Here is a 20848-nt window from a genome sequence, read left to right on the forward strand (position 1 = left end):
AAAGTAATATAAAGCACTTTAATTTGAGAAAGGGGCACTAGCAGTTTGCTATTAGGAAAAACTTCATGTTGAAAGAGGTGCTTGAGCCACATCTTGAAGGAAGGGAGGGATACTATGAGATACAGGTTAGGATGGAGGTATAAGGGGTAGCCAGTGAAAAGACACAGAGATGCTACATAGATTGCCACACATAAGGACCAAGGAAAAGGTCAGTTTAGGTAGGAGAGTGGGGAAGAGAAAATAGTGTGCAGTGAGGGTGGAAAAATAGTTTGGGGCCAGGATGTAAGGGTATTATAAGCTAAACAAAATTTAAATTTTATTCCAAAGGCAATAAGGAGCCACTAAGTTGATTGAATAGGAAAGTAACATGGTCAGATCACTTTGGAAACTCATAGGATGAATTGGAATAGGAAGACATGAGACAAAGAGAACAGTTAGGAGACTATTGAAATAATCTAGGTGAAAGTTGATAAGGGTTTGAATTTAGGTAGTAGCAGTGTTACAAAATGCTTCTCTTCCACCACCCAAGTTTTAGCTATCCTTTTCTGTTTAGATAAACCTCCCACTCGTGGGTCTTATCTCACCAAGTCTCAGTGCTAGCAATAAAGTCAAATTTGTCTTCTTGCATTAGGAACTCTAGTTTACCTTGTTTGTTTACCTACAGGAATATCCTTTACATTTGTAGATTGGCATGTGAAGACATGGGTTTTTTGGCTCCTTTCTTGGCTTTTGTGTCTTCAGAATTTGGGGAAAAATTCTGTTATTGTTCTTCCTACATCAATTATCTACCACTTGTGCTCATTTTGGACTGACAATCAACACAAAGAAAATAGAAGTTCTCCACCAGCCAGCACTGCACCATCCATACATAGAAACATCAATTACAGCAAACAGAGAAATTTTGAATGCTGTGGATAAGTGCACTTACCTCAACAGTATACTTTCCAGGGATATTGACATAGATGACAAGGTTGACACACACATCTTCAGAGCTAGCCAAAGCATTTGGGAGGCTCTGAAAGAAAATGTGGGAGAGAAAAGGTATTAGGCTGCATACCCAACTGAAGGTCTACAGAGCCATATATATGTCCTGACTTCACTGTTAATATACCTGTGAAACCTGGACAGTCTAACAGCACCATTCCAAAAACTTGAATTGTATTAGGATGATTCTGAAGATAAGGCAAAATAAGGTACTGGCCTCTTAGGCTCTCTTTTGAGCTAAACTTGAGCATTCAAACTCTACTGCAGAGAGCACAACTCCAAAGGGCTGGCCATATAGCCTGAATGCCAAACACATGATTACCTAACAGTCTATTTTATAGAGAATGCATACAAAGCAAATACTCACACGGAGGTGAAACATGGGAGACTGGCCCAGAACCACCTGGCATGATGGCATGCCTGCGACAAAGAAGGTACTGTACTCCATGAGAAAAGCAAAATCACAGTAGCACAAAGGAAACATCAGTTGTGCGAATCCAGAAATTTCTGCATCCCCAATGTTCTAACGGACGACTTGTGCTGGGCCTGTGGTAGAGCCTTCTAAACTCAGATTGGACTGAGCAGCCTCAGCTGAACACACTGTACCTTGACCCCAACATTGTCAATTTATTGGTCTTTAGGAGGAAAAAAAAACAAAACAAAAGAGGAGCAACAACTATGTAACAATTTGACTACTCTCCGAGTAATCAAGCTTGCTGGTTATTCACACGCAATTTATTCCTTTTCCTTTTCCTTTTCATTTAAAGCTCTTCAGATTTTGAAAGACTAAGATAAACACACTTTTACCATACAATTCCATTTAATTGGATAATCATTTATTAGACACCTATTATATAAATGACAGACGCTGTGCTAAGCACTGTGGATACAATTTTTTTAGAAAGTATCTGCACTCGAGGAGCTTACAACCTAACAGGGGACACAACACAGAAAGGGAGACTGGAAAGGTAAGGGTAAGAAGGTGAGGTAAGGTGACCTCTTGTATTGGACAGGACATACCCCCCGCATGCGGTAGGAGTTGAGACAAGGCAGAGCTGCAACAGCAAATTGGAATGAAGTGTAAGTCCAAATTCTGCCCTCCATAAAGGAAGGCTTCTGGAAGACTTTAGTACTCCAATCTTCAGCCCTCTACTCAAAGTGGAGAAGAGGTTTGAGTAGAAGTGATTAGATGTGATAAGCTTATCCTGGCAGGAGCATCTTGTTCCAAGAAGTTGAGATTTTAAGGTACACACTCCATTCATGGCTCAGGAGTGTTTAAACTCTATATTTTAAGTTTCAGTATCAAATCCAAATCCCCTTCTAATAAACAAGATACTTAACTTGCTTTTTATTTCCCAATTTTTTTCTCTTCTCTGTAGATTGTGTTTCATAGACAGCAGTGAGAAAAATAAAACCCATACCTCTACCATCTTTGGTTTCTTCTCAGAAAATTTGAAATCTTTGGTAATAGTTAATAGATTCCTTCGTCTATAATCTCTTTCAAGTTGTAGTCCAAAAATCAATTGATGAGATAATTATATCAATAATTATCACATAGAAAACATTTTAAAGTTTTCAAAATTCTTCACATATGTTTTCAATTCCAGACAAAAGGAAGTTAATGTCAGTCAAAAAGGCAAGAGGACATGAGATGTGTAGAGGGCATGGAACATAGTTTACTTTAGCTGGAATGTTTAATAGGGTGGGAAACTAGTGGCTTTTAGGCCACATGTGGTCCTCTAGGTCCTCAAGGGCAGCCCTTTGACTGAATCCAAACTTCACAGAACAAATCTCGATTCTGCAGCCTCAAGGCCACAGGTTCCCCAACCCTAGTAGTACATTTTGGTGAACAGTATAAGATAAAGCTGGAAAAGTAAGATAATGCCACATTTGTGACAATCTGAATGTCAGGAAAATTGATGATGATAATGATGATGATGATGATGATAAAAATAACTAGCATTTATATAGTACTTTAAGATATTCAAAGCATTTTACATGTGTTATCTCATTTAATCCTTGCAATGCTGTGAGGTACATGCTATTATTATCCTCTCTTACAAATGAGGAAACTAAGGCTGTGAGAGGTTCAATGACTTGTCCAGGGTCACATACCCAGGCTAGACAGTATCTGAGGCTAGACTAGAACTTAAGTTTTCCTAAGTCCAAATCCAGTAATCTATCCACTATGCCACCTATCTCTCTCTCTACTTGACCTATATGCACTATTTGATACTGTTAACCACCATTTCTATCTAGAACTCTGTATAATATTGACTTCTATGACAACCAGCTCTTTACATGGATTTCTCATTACCTCTTTTAAAATAATTTTGGTCTTTCTTCCCACCTCTTCTCCTATAAGTAATTAGTCCTAAATGTTGTATTATCATCTCTCTCTTTTCTTCTTCATGAATCTTCACCTCACTATTCTGATTTACTTTCAAGTCTGCAACTCTGTGGATAAATCTCAAATCTATCTCTAATAGAACTGTCTCTCCTAAATTCCAGATGCCTATTTCCAAACGACATCATATATCTCTACCTGGATGAGCCATTACCATCCCCTCAAGTTCAATATGACCAAAACCCAATACATTACCTTTCCCTCAAAACCTGTTTTCCTCCTGATTTCAATATTGCTACCACCACTCTCAGATCAGCCAGGCTTAAAACCCAGATATCATATTTGATTCCTCCCTTGTTTTCCTACATCTAATGAATTGACAACTCCTGCTGGTTGAACTTCCCCAGTATACTTCAAACCTTTTTCTTCTTTTATATGCCTTCTGCTACCCCTTACCTCAGTCACTTAGACTGTTGCAATTGCCTTCTGACCAGTCTTTATAACCATATTTTCTTCTCTCTAATTCTCTCTACAAGTTTATGTTAGATTGGTCTAATGGGCAAATCTGATTATGTCAACCCACTGATTTAAAAGGTCAATAAATCCTCACTTCCTATGAAATTAAGTTTAGCCCCTTTAGTCTTGCATTCAAAGTCTTCCATAGCTCAAACCATTATCCTGAACATATCCTAGGCATTCTGTACTACTTACCTTTCCATAAATTGTTTCTGCATATTCTCACCCATTTTTGGTATGCCTTTTTGTGACTTTTTGGCATGAGGCTTGACTTTGAAATATCCTCTCCTATCTACACCTATTGAGATCCAACTGATTCTTCAAGGCTTGCCTCTAAGACTATCTAATCACCCGTTTATTTTACAGACTTATTACATTATTTTCTGTGTTTATGGGAGGATTGCTTCAAAGCTTTTATATGCATATTTTATTTACTCTGCTAGATTATAACCTTTTTAAAAATATACAGTGTATCATTTATTTTGTATTTCTTTTAACATGTGCTTCATAAATATTTTCTGAATTCCCATGACTATGGTCTTCTCTTCACTTTAAAATACCATTTTCCCAGTCCCCTAATATCAAAGATATTGTCATCTTGAAGAATATTATATACAATATCAGAATTAAAATATCCCTTGTGTAATCTCTTGAGAGTCTTCCGGATAGTAACCATGTAATGTGTAGCTGAATTGGAAGGCAGGACACTTGCCACTACTTGACTGTGTGACTCTGGGCAAGTCACACTCCTCTGGACTTCAGTGAAAATGAAGGGATTAGAATAGATAATCTTTAAGGTTCCTTCTAGTCTGAAAGATTTATGATATAGATATATAGATATATATTTAAAAATACTGTTATCAAGTATATAGAGGTTGAAAGTCACTTTAAGGATGTATAGCAAATAGATATATAGCAAAGATGCCATACTATTAATTTTTTTAAAGAACAATGTAGACTACAGGAGCAATGCCAACCAAATGGTGCCCTTTGAATAGCAACCCTGACATCAAACATAATTGGAATATGGGTCGCATCTTTTTATTCTTCATTTTTATTATTTTTTGAAAGTGATTATGCCAAGGACAAATATTGTTTCCAGATCAAAAGAAACAAACATTGCATTTTGCTAAATCTCTGGTTGTTCCTTGCTGCTGTTATTATTTGTTTGCACATTGAAATTATTTTTTTTCAAAAAGACAAAAAAAGACAAATGTCACTAATGGTATTTTCAGTTCATTGTGTGAATGAGGCAAAAGGGAGTCATGAAGGAAAATACTCTCTGAAAGCCTTGAGCTTCTATTCTATTGGGTGTAAAGAAAAAAGGAACTACACTCAAAACCACAAAGGAAAAAAATCAAGGGTAATTTCTGAAATAAGAAAGATAAAGACATGAGGAAAAACATTTCAAAAGACAACTCTATTGTTGCTATCAAAATTGACATCTTTTGCTGTATAAATCCCAGTTCTATAGCAAAGGGCCATCTTGAATCAAGAAAGAAAATCGGCTTCTTAAAGAAAAAAATAATACGCAGTTAGGCTGGTATTGTTACTTCTTTTATGTCTAGTAAGCTACAAGTGTACCTGTAAATGTACGAAATACCAAATGAACTTGGTGTACCTACAATTGTTATTGTTGTTCAGTCATGTCTGACTCTTCACGACCCCATTTGGGGTTTTCTGGGCAAAGGTACTAGAGTGGTTTGCCATTTTCTTCTCCAGCTCATTTTACAGAAGAGAAACTGAGGCAAATAGGGTTAAGTAACTTGCCCAGGATCACACAGCTAGTATCTGAGGCCACATTTGTACTCATGAAGATGTGTCTTCCTTATTCCAAGCCCAGTGCTTTATCCACTGAGCCCCCTAGCTGACTGTACCTACAATGACATATGACTATTTGAGAGAGCGAAAAACCAATAGAAAGAGACCTAGGTATTAGAGAAAAGAAACTTCATCTACCCTTCTCTGAGAATCCATTCAGTGCTTGGGTTCCATAATACAGAGGGAAGGTTTCCAATCTCCAATGCTCAATATTGGTACTCAATGGGCCAAATTATTCTGCTGTAAAACAAAGGAAGAAAATCTCAGATTTAAGATACACTTAGCCAGAACACCCAAACTGCTCTACAAAATATGAAAGATAAGCTTCTTTTTTTCTTTTAAAAATAGGACCATAAAGAAAAATCAGACTAAAAACTGAAGCTTTCAAGAGGGTCTTTGGTCTACAATATTAGGATAAACTGCCTTCCTTATCTTTAAGAACGCATTTCTCCTTAGACCTCTGTTGGAAGCCACATAAATCAGTGCTGTTAAGGGAGAAAAGAATTCTTTGGAGCAAAAGATACTGAATGGCTGCAAATACTTGCATTAAATAGACATGGCCTAAATTTCAAAGAAAAAGAGAAGAGAGATTTTTGTATACTTTGTATATCACAAAGGGAAAAAGATAAATAGAAAAATAAGCTATTGTAAGTATAAAAATGAGTTATATCATTTTAATATGATGCATACATTATTTTTATAGGAAGGTTGTCATTCTATAGCCAACACAGCATTTAAAATCTCTCTATGAATTTGTGTAAATGTTACAACTATTGATTTACTTATCTATGACTATGTGACAAAATATTTGCCAATCTGCATCAGTGGAAGGAGTTTCTACACTAGGTGTTCCCTACCTGCCGAAGTCACAGATTCTAACAAAAAAAAAGACAATAAAAATCAGAAATTATCTCGAATTTTAGATGAATGATGTATAAGTATTGAATATTTACATGAAATTATCACAATCTTTGCAGCTATAAGTTCCCTTATTCAGTTTTTTTTAAAATCAGCAACAAAGACTGATGGGAAGCATATTGAAATTTTTGCTATAGTTTCTAAATTATATGTGAATAAGTATAAATCTATCTCTTTATTCAGATAACAAGGCCATCCTGATGGCATAAGCCTTTTAGGATCTGTTTCCTTATAAACTAACACAGCAGAAGCAATAGTTGTAGCAGCAAGGTCATATGGATCTTTTTGAGCTCAAAAGTCTATTCTCTCAAAAATATTTCATTTTTAAATGGCTTTACTAGTGGGTAACCATCATTAGGGAATCATTAAGAAATGGAATCTTCCTTATTGACAACCTTTGATTCTGAATTTTACAGAGCAGGAGCTATCTTTTGTTTTGAAAACTTGCTCTTTGACAGCAGCACCACTTTTGCCTGATTATTTGTGGTGAGTTTGAAAAGAAAGCCTTGGAGACTCACAATCCACTGACTTAAAAACCTTTTGCTTTGGGTCTTGTTTCAAAACAATAAAGGTGCCTAACTTGAAAACCTTACAAAAAGCAGTAAAACATTTGAAAGGAATATATTAGTAAATTAGGACTAGGTATAGCGGTCTAAATTGGTACTTTAGTTAGTCTTACATAGGCCTTTCCAAATGGATTTAACATTACTGTCTGATATTTTAAGTTGGGTATCATGCACATATCTTAAAATCCTTATAAAAGAGCCTATTAATGATTAAATTAGACCAAAGTAAGTTAGAGTTTAAAAAAAATAATCATGTCAAAAAGAGGAGGCAATTGAGAGAAAGGAGGGCCAAGAACTTTAAAATATATATATATATATATATATATATATATATATATATATATATATATCTAAAAGAAGTAAAGTATATAGCTTCATTGATTGGATAATGGAATAGAAATTTCCTATAAAACGTGTTGTACTTGACCCTTCCCCTGCTCAGTTCCCTTGTCCAGGAAAGACAGGAAATATTTCTATGTCTTTCTTTTTCTAGGAATTCATGTTGTAAGTTTCTTATCAGTTCCGCCTCCCCCTACCCCCCCCCCACAAGTTTAATACCTTCCATTTACTATGCATGGCTAAGAATTAAACTATTTGAAGAACCAAATCACATAAAATCATTTTGATTGCCAGGGAGACAGTTTTAAGTGGGCTTAGGGATTAGAAAAAATTTCTAAGGAAATTCTGAAAAATTCATTCCAGTAAAAGACAAGCAATTTCAGATACATTGATAGAAAATGTAAGTCCTCTGCATCCCTTGGTGAGTCCATTTAAAAAAATGATTGTCGTTTGGGAGATGGTCTGTCCCAGTTGACATTGTTTATGGCTGCTATTAGAAGGGATTATTGGCTGGCACACCCCTTAGGTAAACAATGATAGAAGCTGTATTTGTAGCCCAGGGCATAGCAAAGAAGCAGTGAAGACAGTCCTCTTTTGTCCAGAACCAAAATTAATGACACCCATTGTGACCAGATACAGAATATTAAATAAAGGAGATTCCTGACAAGCCTGACTTTTCTTGCTAGGCTCCATTAAAACCCAATCTAATGATAAGGATAATAGCTAGCAATTATGTAGCCCTTTAAGTTTTACAAAGTACTTTACAAATATTATCTCATTTGATCATCACAGTAACCCTGTGTAGGTCCTGAACCAACATATGAAGTTATCCTTGCTTCATCCTCTAACGCAAGTAGTATGAGTTTAGGAAGGTGGGAGAGATAATTAGAAGACATAAGAAATTAGTATGGATTAGTTTCGATCACCTTCAAAAAAGTTGGCTGAAGATGAAATAGTCAGGAAGGTCAGGGCAAGATTATTCAATGCCACATCCCTTCTGAGCACCATATTCATCCATCATGGTTACTCTATAAATATTTGCTGAATTAAATTTGAAATCGAGGATAACATCATTTTTCCTCTATTAAGTATCACCTTTTTCAAATCATTCAAATCAACACATATTTATGAAGTTCCTACTATGCTCAAGGCACATAGAATATGGTTAGACATAGAGTATATGACATATGTTAGATATAGACATATGTTAGGCATAGAGTATAAAAAATTAAACAAAAACTACAAAATATTCCCTGTCCTCAAGGAGCTTGCATTCTTTTCTGACAAACTGAGTAGTTTTTAAATTATTGGCAGAAAGGAACATTAGATGGGACAACTAGATGGCACACTGGACAGAGCATGGGACCTGAGGTCAGGAAGGCTTATTTTCCTGAGTTCAAATCCGGCCTCAGACATTTGGTAACTACATGATCATGGGCAAGCCACTTAACTCTATTTGCCTCAGTTTCCTCATCTATAATGCAAACTTGAGAAGAAAAGGGAAACCATTTCAATAGCTTTGCCAAGAAAATCCCAAATGCGCTCATGAACAGTTAGATATACTGAACAAAAACAGGGACAGTAGTGTACTGGTAAACATTTAATAATTGGCTCTCTGAAAAAAAAGAATGTATGCAGAGCAAATTTTTTAAAGTTTAAGCTGAATTATTAACATTTTATCTATCATTTCCTTTAGTCTAGACAATCAATAAAATAAGGAGTCAAGTCCTAATCTGTAACATATCCCAATTTCTGAGGTATTGAGCTTCCATTGAAAATTTAGTAATTGGTTCTGGCAAGCCACTTCAAGCTTATTCTAGCACACCACTAAGGGAATAAAACTTTGGTCTCTTAGATCCCTGTGGCATATGTGGCTAAGGCAGTACAGTATAATGAGTCAAGTATTAGAGTTTTAATTAAGGAGACTTGGGTACAAATCTCACCTCAGTCACTTAAAAGATATCTTTGTGATCATCTGAATTATTAAATGGCCTAAATGAAGTATTTTCAAATTTCGTAATTACTAAAGCACTAAATGGCCTATCATCATATCGAAGGTAACTTATTCCAGTCTGTGGTGGATATAGGAAGGTCAAAACCAATTCAATTCAACAAAGATTGGTTAAGCTCATGCAATGTACAAAGCTTTGCACTAACAGCATACTATAGAGGGTGTGTGTGTGTGTGTGTGTGTGTGTGTGTGTGTGTGTAAATTTGCTCCAAACTGTAATTTCATTGGTCTAGGAAACTTCTGGTGATGAAGCTCTTTTTTTTTTTTAAATAAGGATGCTTAGCAACTGTTCTGCAATTTATAGGCTTAGGGACTTGTCCGGGAGCCATATGGGGTGATTTTCTCCAGATCACAAACTAGTAGGTATCTGAACAGGTTTAGGGAACACAAAAGAATAGGAGATTGTTATCAGTGAGAGGAATTCTAAAATCATGAAGATAGTATAGTTAGGGGTGATGGTGAGTCAAGAGCCTGACCATCCCTGTGGTCATAATAGTCCAGTTTTATAAATCTAGACAAAAGCAAACAATAGCAACAAAAGAATAAATAGTGAAGGAGAAACACTGTGGCTGGCACAGGCTGGGCAGCCTGTGTCTCATGCTGCTCTACACACTCGGAGCCGTGATGGAGAGGTGAGATTCCTGTAAGATCCTAGGGGTAACCTTGAAGTGTGTCTGGAAAAGACATTAAAAAGGCCTCTCAGAAACTGTCTCTACAGCTTCATCCTGACCAGAACCTTGATGACCCAAGAGCACAAGAGAAGTTCCAAGATCTTAGAGCTGCCTATGAGGTGCTATCAGATGAGGAGAAAACAAAGCAGTATGATGTTTACGGTGAAGAGGGATTGAAAGACGGTCACCGGAGCTCCCACAGGCAAATCTTTTCACATTTCTTTGGAGACTTTGGCTTCATGTCTGGAGGAAGCCCACGGCAGCAAGACAGTAACATTTTCAAGAGGAAACATTGTTGTAGACCTGGAAGTCACTTTAGAAGAAGTATATTCAGGGAATTTTGTCGAAGTGGTTAGAAATAAACCTGTGGCCCAGTAGGCACTTGGCAAAAGGAAAAGCAATTACTTCCAAGAGATGAGGACAACACAGCTGGCCCAGGGCGCTTCCAGATGACCCAGGAAGTGGTCTGCGATGAATGTCCCAATGTCAAGTTGGTGAATGAAGAACGTACTCTGGAGGTGGAGATAGAGCTGGGGTGAGAGATGGCATGGAGGGCCCCTTCATTGGAGAAGATGAGCCACACGTGGATGGGGATCCGGGAGATTTGCGTTGCCAGTTCAAAGCTCTCAAGCACCCTTGTGTTTGAGAGGTGCAGAGATGATTTATACACAAATGTAACGATCTCCCTGATGGAGTCACTGATAGCTTTGAGATGGACATCCAACACCTGGAGGGCCACAAGGTTCATGTTGGCTGGGATAAGATCACCAGGGCAGGGGCTAAGCTATGGAAAAAAAGAAGGGCTGCCTAGCTTTGACAACGACATCAGGGGTTCTCTCATAATCACCTTTGATGTTGAATTTCCAAAGGAGCAGTTTACAGAGCAACACAGAAAAGGTATCAAACAGCTGCTGGAGCAAGAATCAGTGCAAAAGATCTGCAGTGGATTGCAAGGATATTAAGTGGCTAACATTGGATTTTGTTTAACATGATAAATGGATCAGAGATATTTATTATCTGCAGGTGTGCTTTTTGTAAAAGACAGGATTTTGTTTTCTAGTGACCTTCATGGAGTGAATGAGAAAGTTTGCATTTGTCCACTTACAATCAGAAAAGGAGTATGGAGACTGATTGACCAAAAGATTGACGCTTTCCTCTCCTTTTGAGGAGCCAGTGCCTGGTGCTCTCTGCAGAGTTCTGGAAATTGAAATAGTAATGGCAGGCAGCTACTCTCCAATCGAAGGAAAAACATCTTCAGGACGTGGGGTGGTGCTTAGCTGTTTCACTCTAAGTATCAAGTGGAGAGGCCTGTTTTAATACATTTGGTTGTTACTTAAAAAAAAATAAATGGCAAGTAGGTTTCAACCTCCATTTAAAGTGAAATTGGATACATAGCTGAGGCATTAAAGTTTGTCCTGTGTGGTAAATAATTCTATCTGAACAGTAGAATTTTTCTTTTGGGCTACGATTTTATATTATTTTGTCATGTAATTCTGTCTATGGCTACAATTAGAATGTTGAAAGAAGTACTTATATTTAGAATCTTTGGTCTGCTTTGCCTTTTAAAAATACTTTAATTCCTGAGGTGATCAAAAAGACTAATAATGAAAATAACGACTGTCCCACAGATTCAGCACATAAAAGATATTGTGAGATAGATGAAAAAGAAGAAAAAATACTCTGATTTAACGATTATCATTTTGAAAAAAACAAGTGAGCACCAGAAACTAAGACATTTTAAATAAAACAGTCATTCCTATTCATGTTACTGTTGAAATGATTAGCTGAAAATAAGGCAAGCATATGCTTAAGTATTAGCCACGCTTCATAAAGAAAATAAAATCTCAGTTTCCAATCTGACCAGTTAATTTTCTTCAATATTGTTAAAGGGCAATGTATGCAAATCTCTTCTGTGCTTAACATTTGATGGTTTGTAAGGGGGAGTGGGGAGAGTTATTGCCTTGATCCAAGTACCTAAATTGCCAGCAATCCAATCTGAAAATATCTTAGTTCTTAATTCTGATCGCATGTTCGCGCTGTCTTTCTGTTCAAAAGAGGAAAATCTACATGATTTGTTTTATGTATATTTTTCTTGTAAATATAGATGACCAACTATGGAAAAATAAAACAAACTAAGACCATTTTTCTGTTGTTAATTTGTCATTGAGGCCTGTCAGAATTGTGCGTTGGAATGAAGTCTGTATTATCAGTAGCATTATGTTAAAAATCTGTATGTGTTCAGTGTGAGGATGGCCTTTCTTTATCATCAGCTACCCACTAATGTTAAATAAAATCAGATCCTTCTAGTAGAATGTAAGCCACTTGAGTAAAGAGACTGTTTCTTTTTTCATTTGTATTCCTTACGTTTAGCAAAGTGTCTGGCACATATCAGGCACTTTAAAAATTTTTTAATTAAGTTAAATTGAACTTCAATTTTTAAGTGACTCATTTATTCCGTGGTTATTTAGGAACTTCTGAGGCCATAAGTACTTATGATTTACAATAAAACACAATAAATATTTATTAAGCATCGCCTATGCACCAGGCACTGTATTCAACACTGGAGAAACAGATAAGAAAAAGAAAAACAGTTCCTACTTTCAAAAAGTTCACAATCTTATGTGAAAACAACAAAAGGAAGCTGAAAATCAGGGGCAGAGATGGGGCATTAGGAGAACCCAGCTTCAGGGCATGATGTTCCCGGGAGTCTAACCCACAGAGTTGTTGATGGAAAATTCTGATCCCAGTCCTCTTATAATGGAAAGCTTTAAATAGAGTTTAATACTCCATCTAACAGCTCTCCAATCAGAGAGGAGAGAAGGTTGAGGGAGATGAGAACGTATTGAGTATACAAAACTGAATCAATCAGCATGATGATGAGATTGATGAGTGACCAGTTTATCCTAGGTGGACCATGAACTTTTGCTGAAGGAAAGGATTTTTATCTAAGTGATATCAATGTCCATTCTATTATTCCAATATACCAAAACATAGCAAAAGTGTCAATAATGTACAAAGTATAAACTTGGAAAATCAGTTTAGTCTTTAATACTCAAAATGCATCTGTAATCTCTGTAACAATATATGTGTATATAATATGTATATACATATGTGTATATATGTAGGTATATGTATATACATATGCATATATGTGTATATGCATACATACATACATATGGGGTAGTTGGCGATTATGTGTATTTCATTTTGTTATCACCAGTGAAAGGATGTATATACCTTATTTACTTACCCATTCTTGGGTTTGCCTGGGTGCTATACTTGATTATTGAATTCCATACAGAGGCTGTTCTAAACTTGCCTTCTCTCCTAAAATCTCCCACAACATCCTTTCCACCAAACTCTCAACTGAGGAGTACCTTATTTCTTACTTTGCTGAGAAGGTACCTTGCTTCTTACTTGCCAGAAGCTGGTTATAATGCAATGAATAGAGTGCTGAGCCTGCAGTCAGGAAGACCAAAGCTCAAATCCAGCCTCAGAGACTTACCTAGCCAAATCTTCTAACCTCTATTTGCTTCTGTGTCCTTAGCTGTAAAATGTACATGCTTTCCAGGGTTGTTGTAAAGATAAAATTAAATAATATTTGTAAAAGCACTTAGCACACTGCCTGGCACACAGTAGGTGCTATATAAATGTTTATTCTTGTTTCCTCCACTTCCCACCCCCTAAAAGTAGAGTACATTTGCTGGACATTCCATCTTTTCCCATTCTCTGTATCTGAAAACCTCTTGTCATTACCACCTACTTCTTCTCTTTTCATCTAGTCTCTTACAGTGAAGTAGTCCTCCTCATTAATGTCAACTCTCTGTAAATACCCTTGATCTTATGCCCTCCTATCTTATCCTTCAGATTGCTCATTCAATCATCCATTATCTTTATTTAGTTATTTCAGTCACCCTATTTAGGGATTTCTGGACAGAGATAGTGGAGTGGTTTGCCACGTCTTTCTCCAGCTTGTTTTCCTCATCTCCAGATGAGGAAACTGAGGCAAACAGCATTAAGTGACTTGTCCAGGGTCTCACAGCTTATAAATGTCTAAGGCTAGGTTTGAATTCAGGTCTTCCCAACTCTAGGCCTGGCACTCTAGCCACTGTGCCACCTACCTGCCTCCATCTTTAATTTCTCCCTTTCTACTGCTTTCTTCCCTGCTGCTTCCAAAGATATCTATACCCTGATCCATTAAAAAAAATTAAAATTAAAATTAAAAACTTCACTAAATTATCTATCCCCTCAATCTATTTCCCTATATCTCTCCTCTTTGCTCAGCCAGACTCTTAGAAAAAGCTGACTACATTTGTAGTCTATGCTTTTTTCTCCTCCCACCTACTTCTCAACTTTTTGAAATATGACTTCCAGGCTCATCACTTAGCTAAAATTGCTCTTTCCAGTGTTACCAACAATCTTTTCATTACTAAACTCCCTGACTTTTTCTCAGTTCTTAATCCTCCCTGCTCCTTCTGCTAAATTCAACACATTTGACTGCCCTCTCTTCTTTAATTTATTTCTCTTCTCAGGGTGTAGTTATATTATTCTCTTCTGTTTCTGCTTCCAGTATTTTGAACATTTCTTCTCAGTCTCCTTTGTTAGCTCATCATGCATATCTTACTCTTAACAGCAAGTATAACCCAAATTCTAACCCAGGGTCTCTTTTCTTTTCTTTCTATACACTTTCTTAGTGACTTCAACAGTTCCTTTGGTCTGATTATCATCTCTATACGAATAACACCCAAATCTCTAACCCTACCACTATTCCCTTTTCAAAGCTACCATCTTTTTTTTTTTAACAACTTACTATTGGACTTGTCAAACAGGCTATTCCATAAATAACTCAAACTCAACCAGTCTAAAACATAACTTATAATAATTCTCTTCAAATCCACCTGTTTTCTGAACTTCTCCATTTCTGTTGAGGGTATGATTATCCTTCTAGTCTTCCATTTTCCCCCCTTGGCAATATCCTTGATTTTTCACTCTTCTTAACCCCACATATTCAAGCAGTTGTCAAATTCTGACATTTCTACTTCCACAATATCTCTTTTATTTGTCCCATTCTTACCACTTAGACAGCCACCACTTTGGTTCAGGCTCTCATCATCTCAATAATTCTTTAATTGGTCTCCATTCCTCATCTCTTCCCAATCTAATCTATCCTTCACACACATGCCAAAGTAATTTTCCTTATGCATAAGTCTCCCTTCCTTCTTTGCCTTACTTAGCTTCTCAATAAACTCCAGGGGCTTTCTTTTCCCTCTAGGGTAAAATCTTAACATATTTGTTTGGCTTTTAAAGCCCTTCACTGCTAGGCCCCTGTTAACCTCAAAAACAGTTTGTTCTAAGAAAAATTCAAATGAATTAGGGCATGTGTCCACATTTTATTTCTCTCAAGCTGGCTTGATATGCATTACATGGGAGTTACAGTCCAGAACTAGGCCCACCCAACGGGGTCAGTACAGAACTGACTCAGTTTGAGATTTGGGGGTACAATGTTATATGCCCTTCAAAGAATAGGTGTTCCCAAGACGAGCCAATCAACTCTGATGGTCAACACACTGGCAGGTGGGTTATATTAAAATGAAGGTGTTGAGTACATGACTTAGCTCACTTAATCCTGGTACAGCACCTTTTCAATAGAGGATGATATCACCCTGACATCTGGACAGAGTAGAAATACCTGTTCTATCAGACCACTCTCCAACCAGACCACACTCATCCTTATGCTATACAGGCAGAAGATTAAATCAATTCAGGCCTTGATTGGAGTTTCACCTGGATAAGACTTGTATACAATCTTACTATCAGTAATGTCCTTCTGAAGAACTTTTCAGAAAGAGGCTGGGTTGGTGGGGGAAGCTCTGAGAATCACCCCACACAATCTTTCTAGCCCTTCCCATCCATGGTCTAACCAAAATGGCCTTCTCTTTTGTTCACATAAGGCACTGTACCTTATTTCTATGTGAATTAGCATTTATTAAACACTTAGTATATGCCAAACATTCTGTTACACATTAGAAATTCAAAGGTAAGCAAGCAAGACAGTCTCTGTCCTTAAGAAGCATATTTTCAAGTAGGGAAATTAACCTATATAGGGGAACTAAGTGGTAGTCCAGGAGGAGTGTATAATCAGTGTAAAGGCATTAACATGGATTGAAAGCAGTAGGGTGGTAGATCTAAGGTGGAAATGGAAATGGTGAACTCTTGCCAGAGGCCCCAGATCCCAGTACAAGTGCTATAGTGCAGGATGAGAGAGAAGGTTAGAGCCAGAACTAAGGAGTGTAGCATGAAGTTAATGAGCATGAAGCCTTTCCTGATCCCATTAACTGTTAGCATCATCCCTCTCTAAATACTTTGTATTTATTCTAAATGTAGTTATACATGTACATGTTCTCTCTCCCAGTAAACTGTAAGCTACTTGAGAGCAGGGATTATTTCCTTTTTTTTTTTCCATTGTTCTTCATATCCAAAGCACCTGGTTCAAGTCTTGGCATGTAGTGCATATGTAATAAATTTACATTGATTATTTGATTAATTGCTCAGTAAATACTATAATTGTATAATTTTAGGCCAAGAAAAGATCTTACATTTCATTTGGTCCAGCTCTCTCACTTTACATATTAGGAAACTGAGGCACAGAAAGGTTAAATAATAATTATTTACATAGTAGTGTATGATTCACGAAGTGCTTTCTTACAATAGCATTGTAAAATAATAGTAGAGGTATTATTATGCTCACTTTACAGATGAGGAAACTGATGCTCATAGAGAGTAAGCCATTTCCCTGAAGTCATAGATCAAGTTTATTAACTGCTGGAACTAGAATTATAGGAGTCTCATAACTTTTAAAAAAAACCATTTTTCCTCAGTTTCTCTTAAAGTCACAAAATAAATTTGCACTATCAATCTAGTTATAAAGGAAATCAAACCTATACTTACAAGAAATGTAAAATGCTTCTATTTGTTTTATTTCCCTTCTTTTCAGTTTCCACAGGATTTTGTGCCTATAAGGAAACTGAACCAAGATATTTGATATAGACCTATATCATGTATACCATTCTATAATTTTAATCAATTTAGTACTTTCAATAACTATTCTCTCAAACAATAATAAAACATATTTCTGTAGTGTTTTAACATTAATGAAGGACTTTCCTCATGACAGTCTCATGATATTAAAATGTTACTATTCCCATTTTATTGATAAAGAAACTGACAGACCCAAATTGCCTTGAACCACAATAATGTTCACTCCACTATGACAGTCTGATTTACTTTCTGTAGTATGCTCCAGTGCTACAATTGCAGGCTGACACTTACCTTTCTCAACACAGTGAAATGAGCAGTAAGGTAAATACTATCACAGAAGGAAAGGACAAACATTCCTAATTGTATTTGACACACAGTTTGTAGACTCAAAAGGAAGTTTTCTTATCTCCTTAAAAAATTAACTAGTTTTAATTCCAAAAAACAGAATATCTTCATTGTCTACTCAAAATTGGTCTGGTAACTACTAGATTTATAGTTTAAACTGACCTTGGCCAGATATATATGAAGAAATTTAATTGAAAAGATTATATGACATTGTCATAAGGAAGACAAAATAAGCTATATAACATGTCATTGGCGAGAAGGGGTGATTATGAGATTGTCAAAATATACATCTTCAGTGTAGTGGAACTGTTTCAGATAAGCCTGTGGAACACTGAGCCAAACACCTTTATATCCAGTGGACAACAAATTACAAAGTAATTCGCACGCTATTTCTAAAATTGTTCAGATGAGTACTAGTTCCTGCCTCATTAATAAGAAAATGGGAAACTTAGAAAGGGTCAGCTTAAAAAAGGAGAGGCTGAAAATTGTGTTAAGTCCAGGATATAAACCCTCTGGGGAAAAAAAAAAAGGCTAAAAGGAAGCAGTGGTTATTTGTCCTAAAGAAGAGAAGTGGGGAGGAGACTTTGTAATAATCTTTAAAAGTGTGAATAAATATTGCATTAATAAGGGGTAGTTGCTATTTTGTTATTCTGTTCTTATATAAATGCATGACACCTACCTTGGCATTTTTTATGAAAAGAAACATATTTCTCAATTTTAGACAGAAAGAATTGAAATTAGAAGAACTCATGAAAGTCAGAAACAGATAAAAATGGCGCAGTAGTCTCTGAATATAGTATTACCTTTATATATACACACTTATACAAATGTGTACAGATGTATATATGCATGTATCTATACATACATTTATACACACACATATATATACATATATATATATATACACACACATACACACAAACACATATATATACCAGATCAATATTGAGTTGGCAATAAAAATATGCATTTCTATATTTAAAAATAGCCAAAATACCTTTAAAAGTAGATATGTAGAATTCTTTTTGAGATCATAAATAACACACTGGTGCTTACCACATTTAGTGATACCCTTTTCCTTTTAAGTAGCACTTATTTTTTACCACTCATCATCCAGCTAGATTGAGAAAGTCAAGTATCAGTCTATTTTCCACACACTGGAGCATGGTATAATAGAATTTACTTTTGCATAAAGCAGATCACACTGGCATAGTGGAGATAACATGGTGAATAATTATTCAGAATATTTGGGATGCTATGTGATGAGCAAACATCATAATAAGAATGAAAGTGTATAATCATATATACACATGTATATAAACTTATGGCATATATATTCATATACACACACATACAGAGACACATAAATACATAATAAACCCACACACATATACTCACTGAGCTACATCATAAATGTGTATGAATATACATGTATGGTATGTATGTATATATAAATCCATATATACATGTATTAGAAACCTCTACCAGGGTTGTTTGCTCATCAGAAATATCAAAGAATTTACTACAAATACAAATACAAAGAATTACTACAAGTGTGCTACTAGACTACAACTATCTGTGATCATAAGGCACAATTTCACTAAAAGAAAGAACAAGAAGGAGAAATATTAGGGAAAAGAAATCCCATGTTATTTTATGATCTATGATCCTTAGGGTTTCTTCCTTTTTATCCAACTATTTGTAGTCTGTTTCTGATAATAACTAATCTTTAACATCTGTTTAATATTATTTACATTGGTCATTTAAAGTGAAAAAATATCACTTTTTAATTCTATCTCATGCATCTCCTATGAGAACTGGTGACTGATTCACATTAAGTCTGGATGAAACAGGGAAAGGTCATTCCTACTTGTTCCCTTTCATTTTGTCTCCCACTGTGGGCACATCTATTATAGCACTATTGCTTTTTATAGTTCATGAAATTTGGGGTTGCCACCAAGAGTTCTGCTCTGTTGGTTTTTAATAATTGCTAATAAAATAAAAGTATAGGTGAGGAAGCAAAGTGCCATAATCCCTCACAGACTTAAATAGTTATAACAATGTTGTCCTGTGCATATAAAGATGGCTCTCCCAATTTACCATCAAACACTGTGGATTATGTATTTTTCCAGCCACAGTGAGGGCTCAGCACTAATCCAACTGTACACTCTTGCCAGCTCTACTTTGTGCCCTGTGAGACACAGTTGAAAAGCAGTTGACCAGGGTCAAAGGTAAAATTAGTTGCCAGAAAAAGAGGCATTGGAGTCCCTTATATATTATCAATTTCCACGTTCTAAAGGAAAGACTATATTAGAATTTGAATGAATGAAATTAATGAAACATTTATTAAATAATTACTTTAATAATTTATTAATTATTAAATACATAATTTATTAAATAATTAATATAGGCCAATCATTGTGCTAGCCAAAAAGGGAAAAAGAGCACATCAAAATGGGGGAGGGGGAGTTTATACAGATCATACGGATCATATGCAGATCATCAGTGGCCAGAGTGGAGAATTTTCGGTTTGGAAATTGAAAGTGAGTGAGCCACAGGGGAGTAGGTTGAAAGAAGCTTTTCATTTGCAATGGCAGTATTGATTTGATTATGGTTCAAGAACTGGAAACAAAAAGATATTGGGGAAAACAAAGGGAATCAAACATCAGGAAGGTGACTGGTGAGAAGTAGATAGGAGCATAAATTGAAACATAGCTAGAGCTAGCCTGATGGTGACTTACATGTGAGGCACTCATTGACCAGGAGCTAGGAGTACTAGGGCAGGAGTCTCTGATCTGAAAGTGTTATATTCACAGTCAGTCTCTGCTCAGTAGGAATAACAAAAAAAAAAAATCTTTGTTGTTGAGTTGTGCCTGACTCTTCATGACCCGTTTTTTGGATTATCTCTTTTTTTTAATATAAATTTATTTATTTTTAGTTTTCAACATTCACTTCCACAAGTTTTTGAGTTCCAAATTTTCACCCCATCTCCCCCCTCCCCCCACTCCAAGAAGGCATGCATTCTGAATATCCCTTCCCCTAGTCTGTCCTCTCTTCTATCTCTCTCCCCTTTTCTTATCCCCTTCCCCTTCTATTTTCCTGTAGGGCAGGATAGACTTCTGTACCCCATTTCCTGTATTTCTTATTTCCCAGTAGCATATGAAAACATTTTTTTAAACATATGTTTTTAAAACTTTAGGTTTCAAATTTTCTCTCTTCCTCCCTCCCCACCCACCCTCATTGAAAAGGCAAGCAACTCAATATAGGTTGTATATGTGCAGTTACGCAAAAC

General features: G+C 36.2%; 1 protein-coding gene and 1 pseudogene across 1 annotated transcript in view; both read left to right on the top strand.

Annotated features, from left to right (window-relative positions):
- KHDRBS2 (KH RNA binding domain containing, signal transduction associated 2) overlaps positions 1–20848 on the top strand; it is a 796104-nt gene that overhangs the window by 703280 nt on the left and 71976 nt on the right. The window lies entirely within an intron of this gene.
- Positions 1843–11135, top strand: LOC144457954 (dnaJ homolog subfamily B member 11 pseudogene; annotated as a pseudogene).

The sequence above is a fragment of the Phascolarctos cinereus genome, unplaced genomic scaffold (genome assembly GCF_003287225.1).
Source record: "Phascolarctos cinereus isolate Bilbo 61053 unplaced genomic scaffold, phaCin_HiC Scaffold_5;HRSCAF=322, whole genome shotgun sequence".
Lineage (NCBI taxonomy): Eukaryota > Metazoa > Chordata > Mammalia > Diprotodontia > Phascolarctidae > Phascolarctos > Phascolarctos cinereus.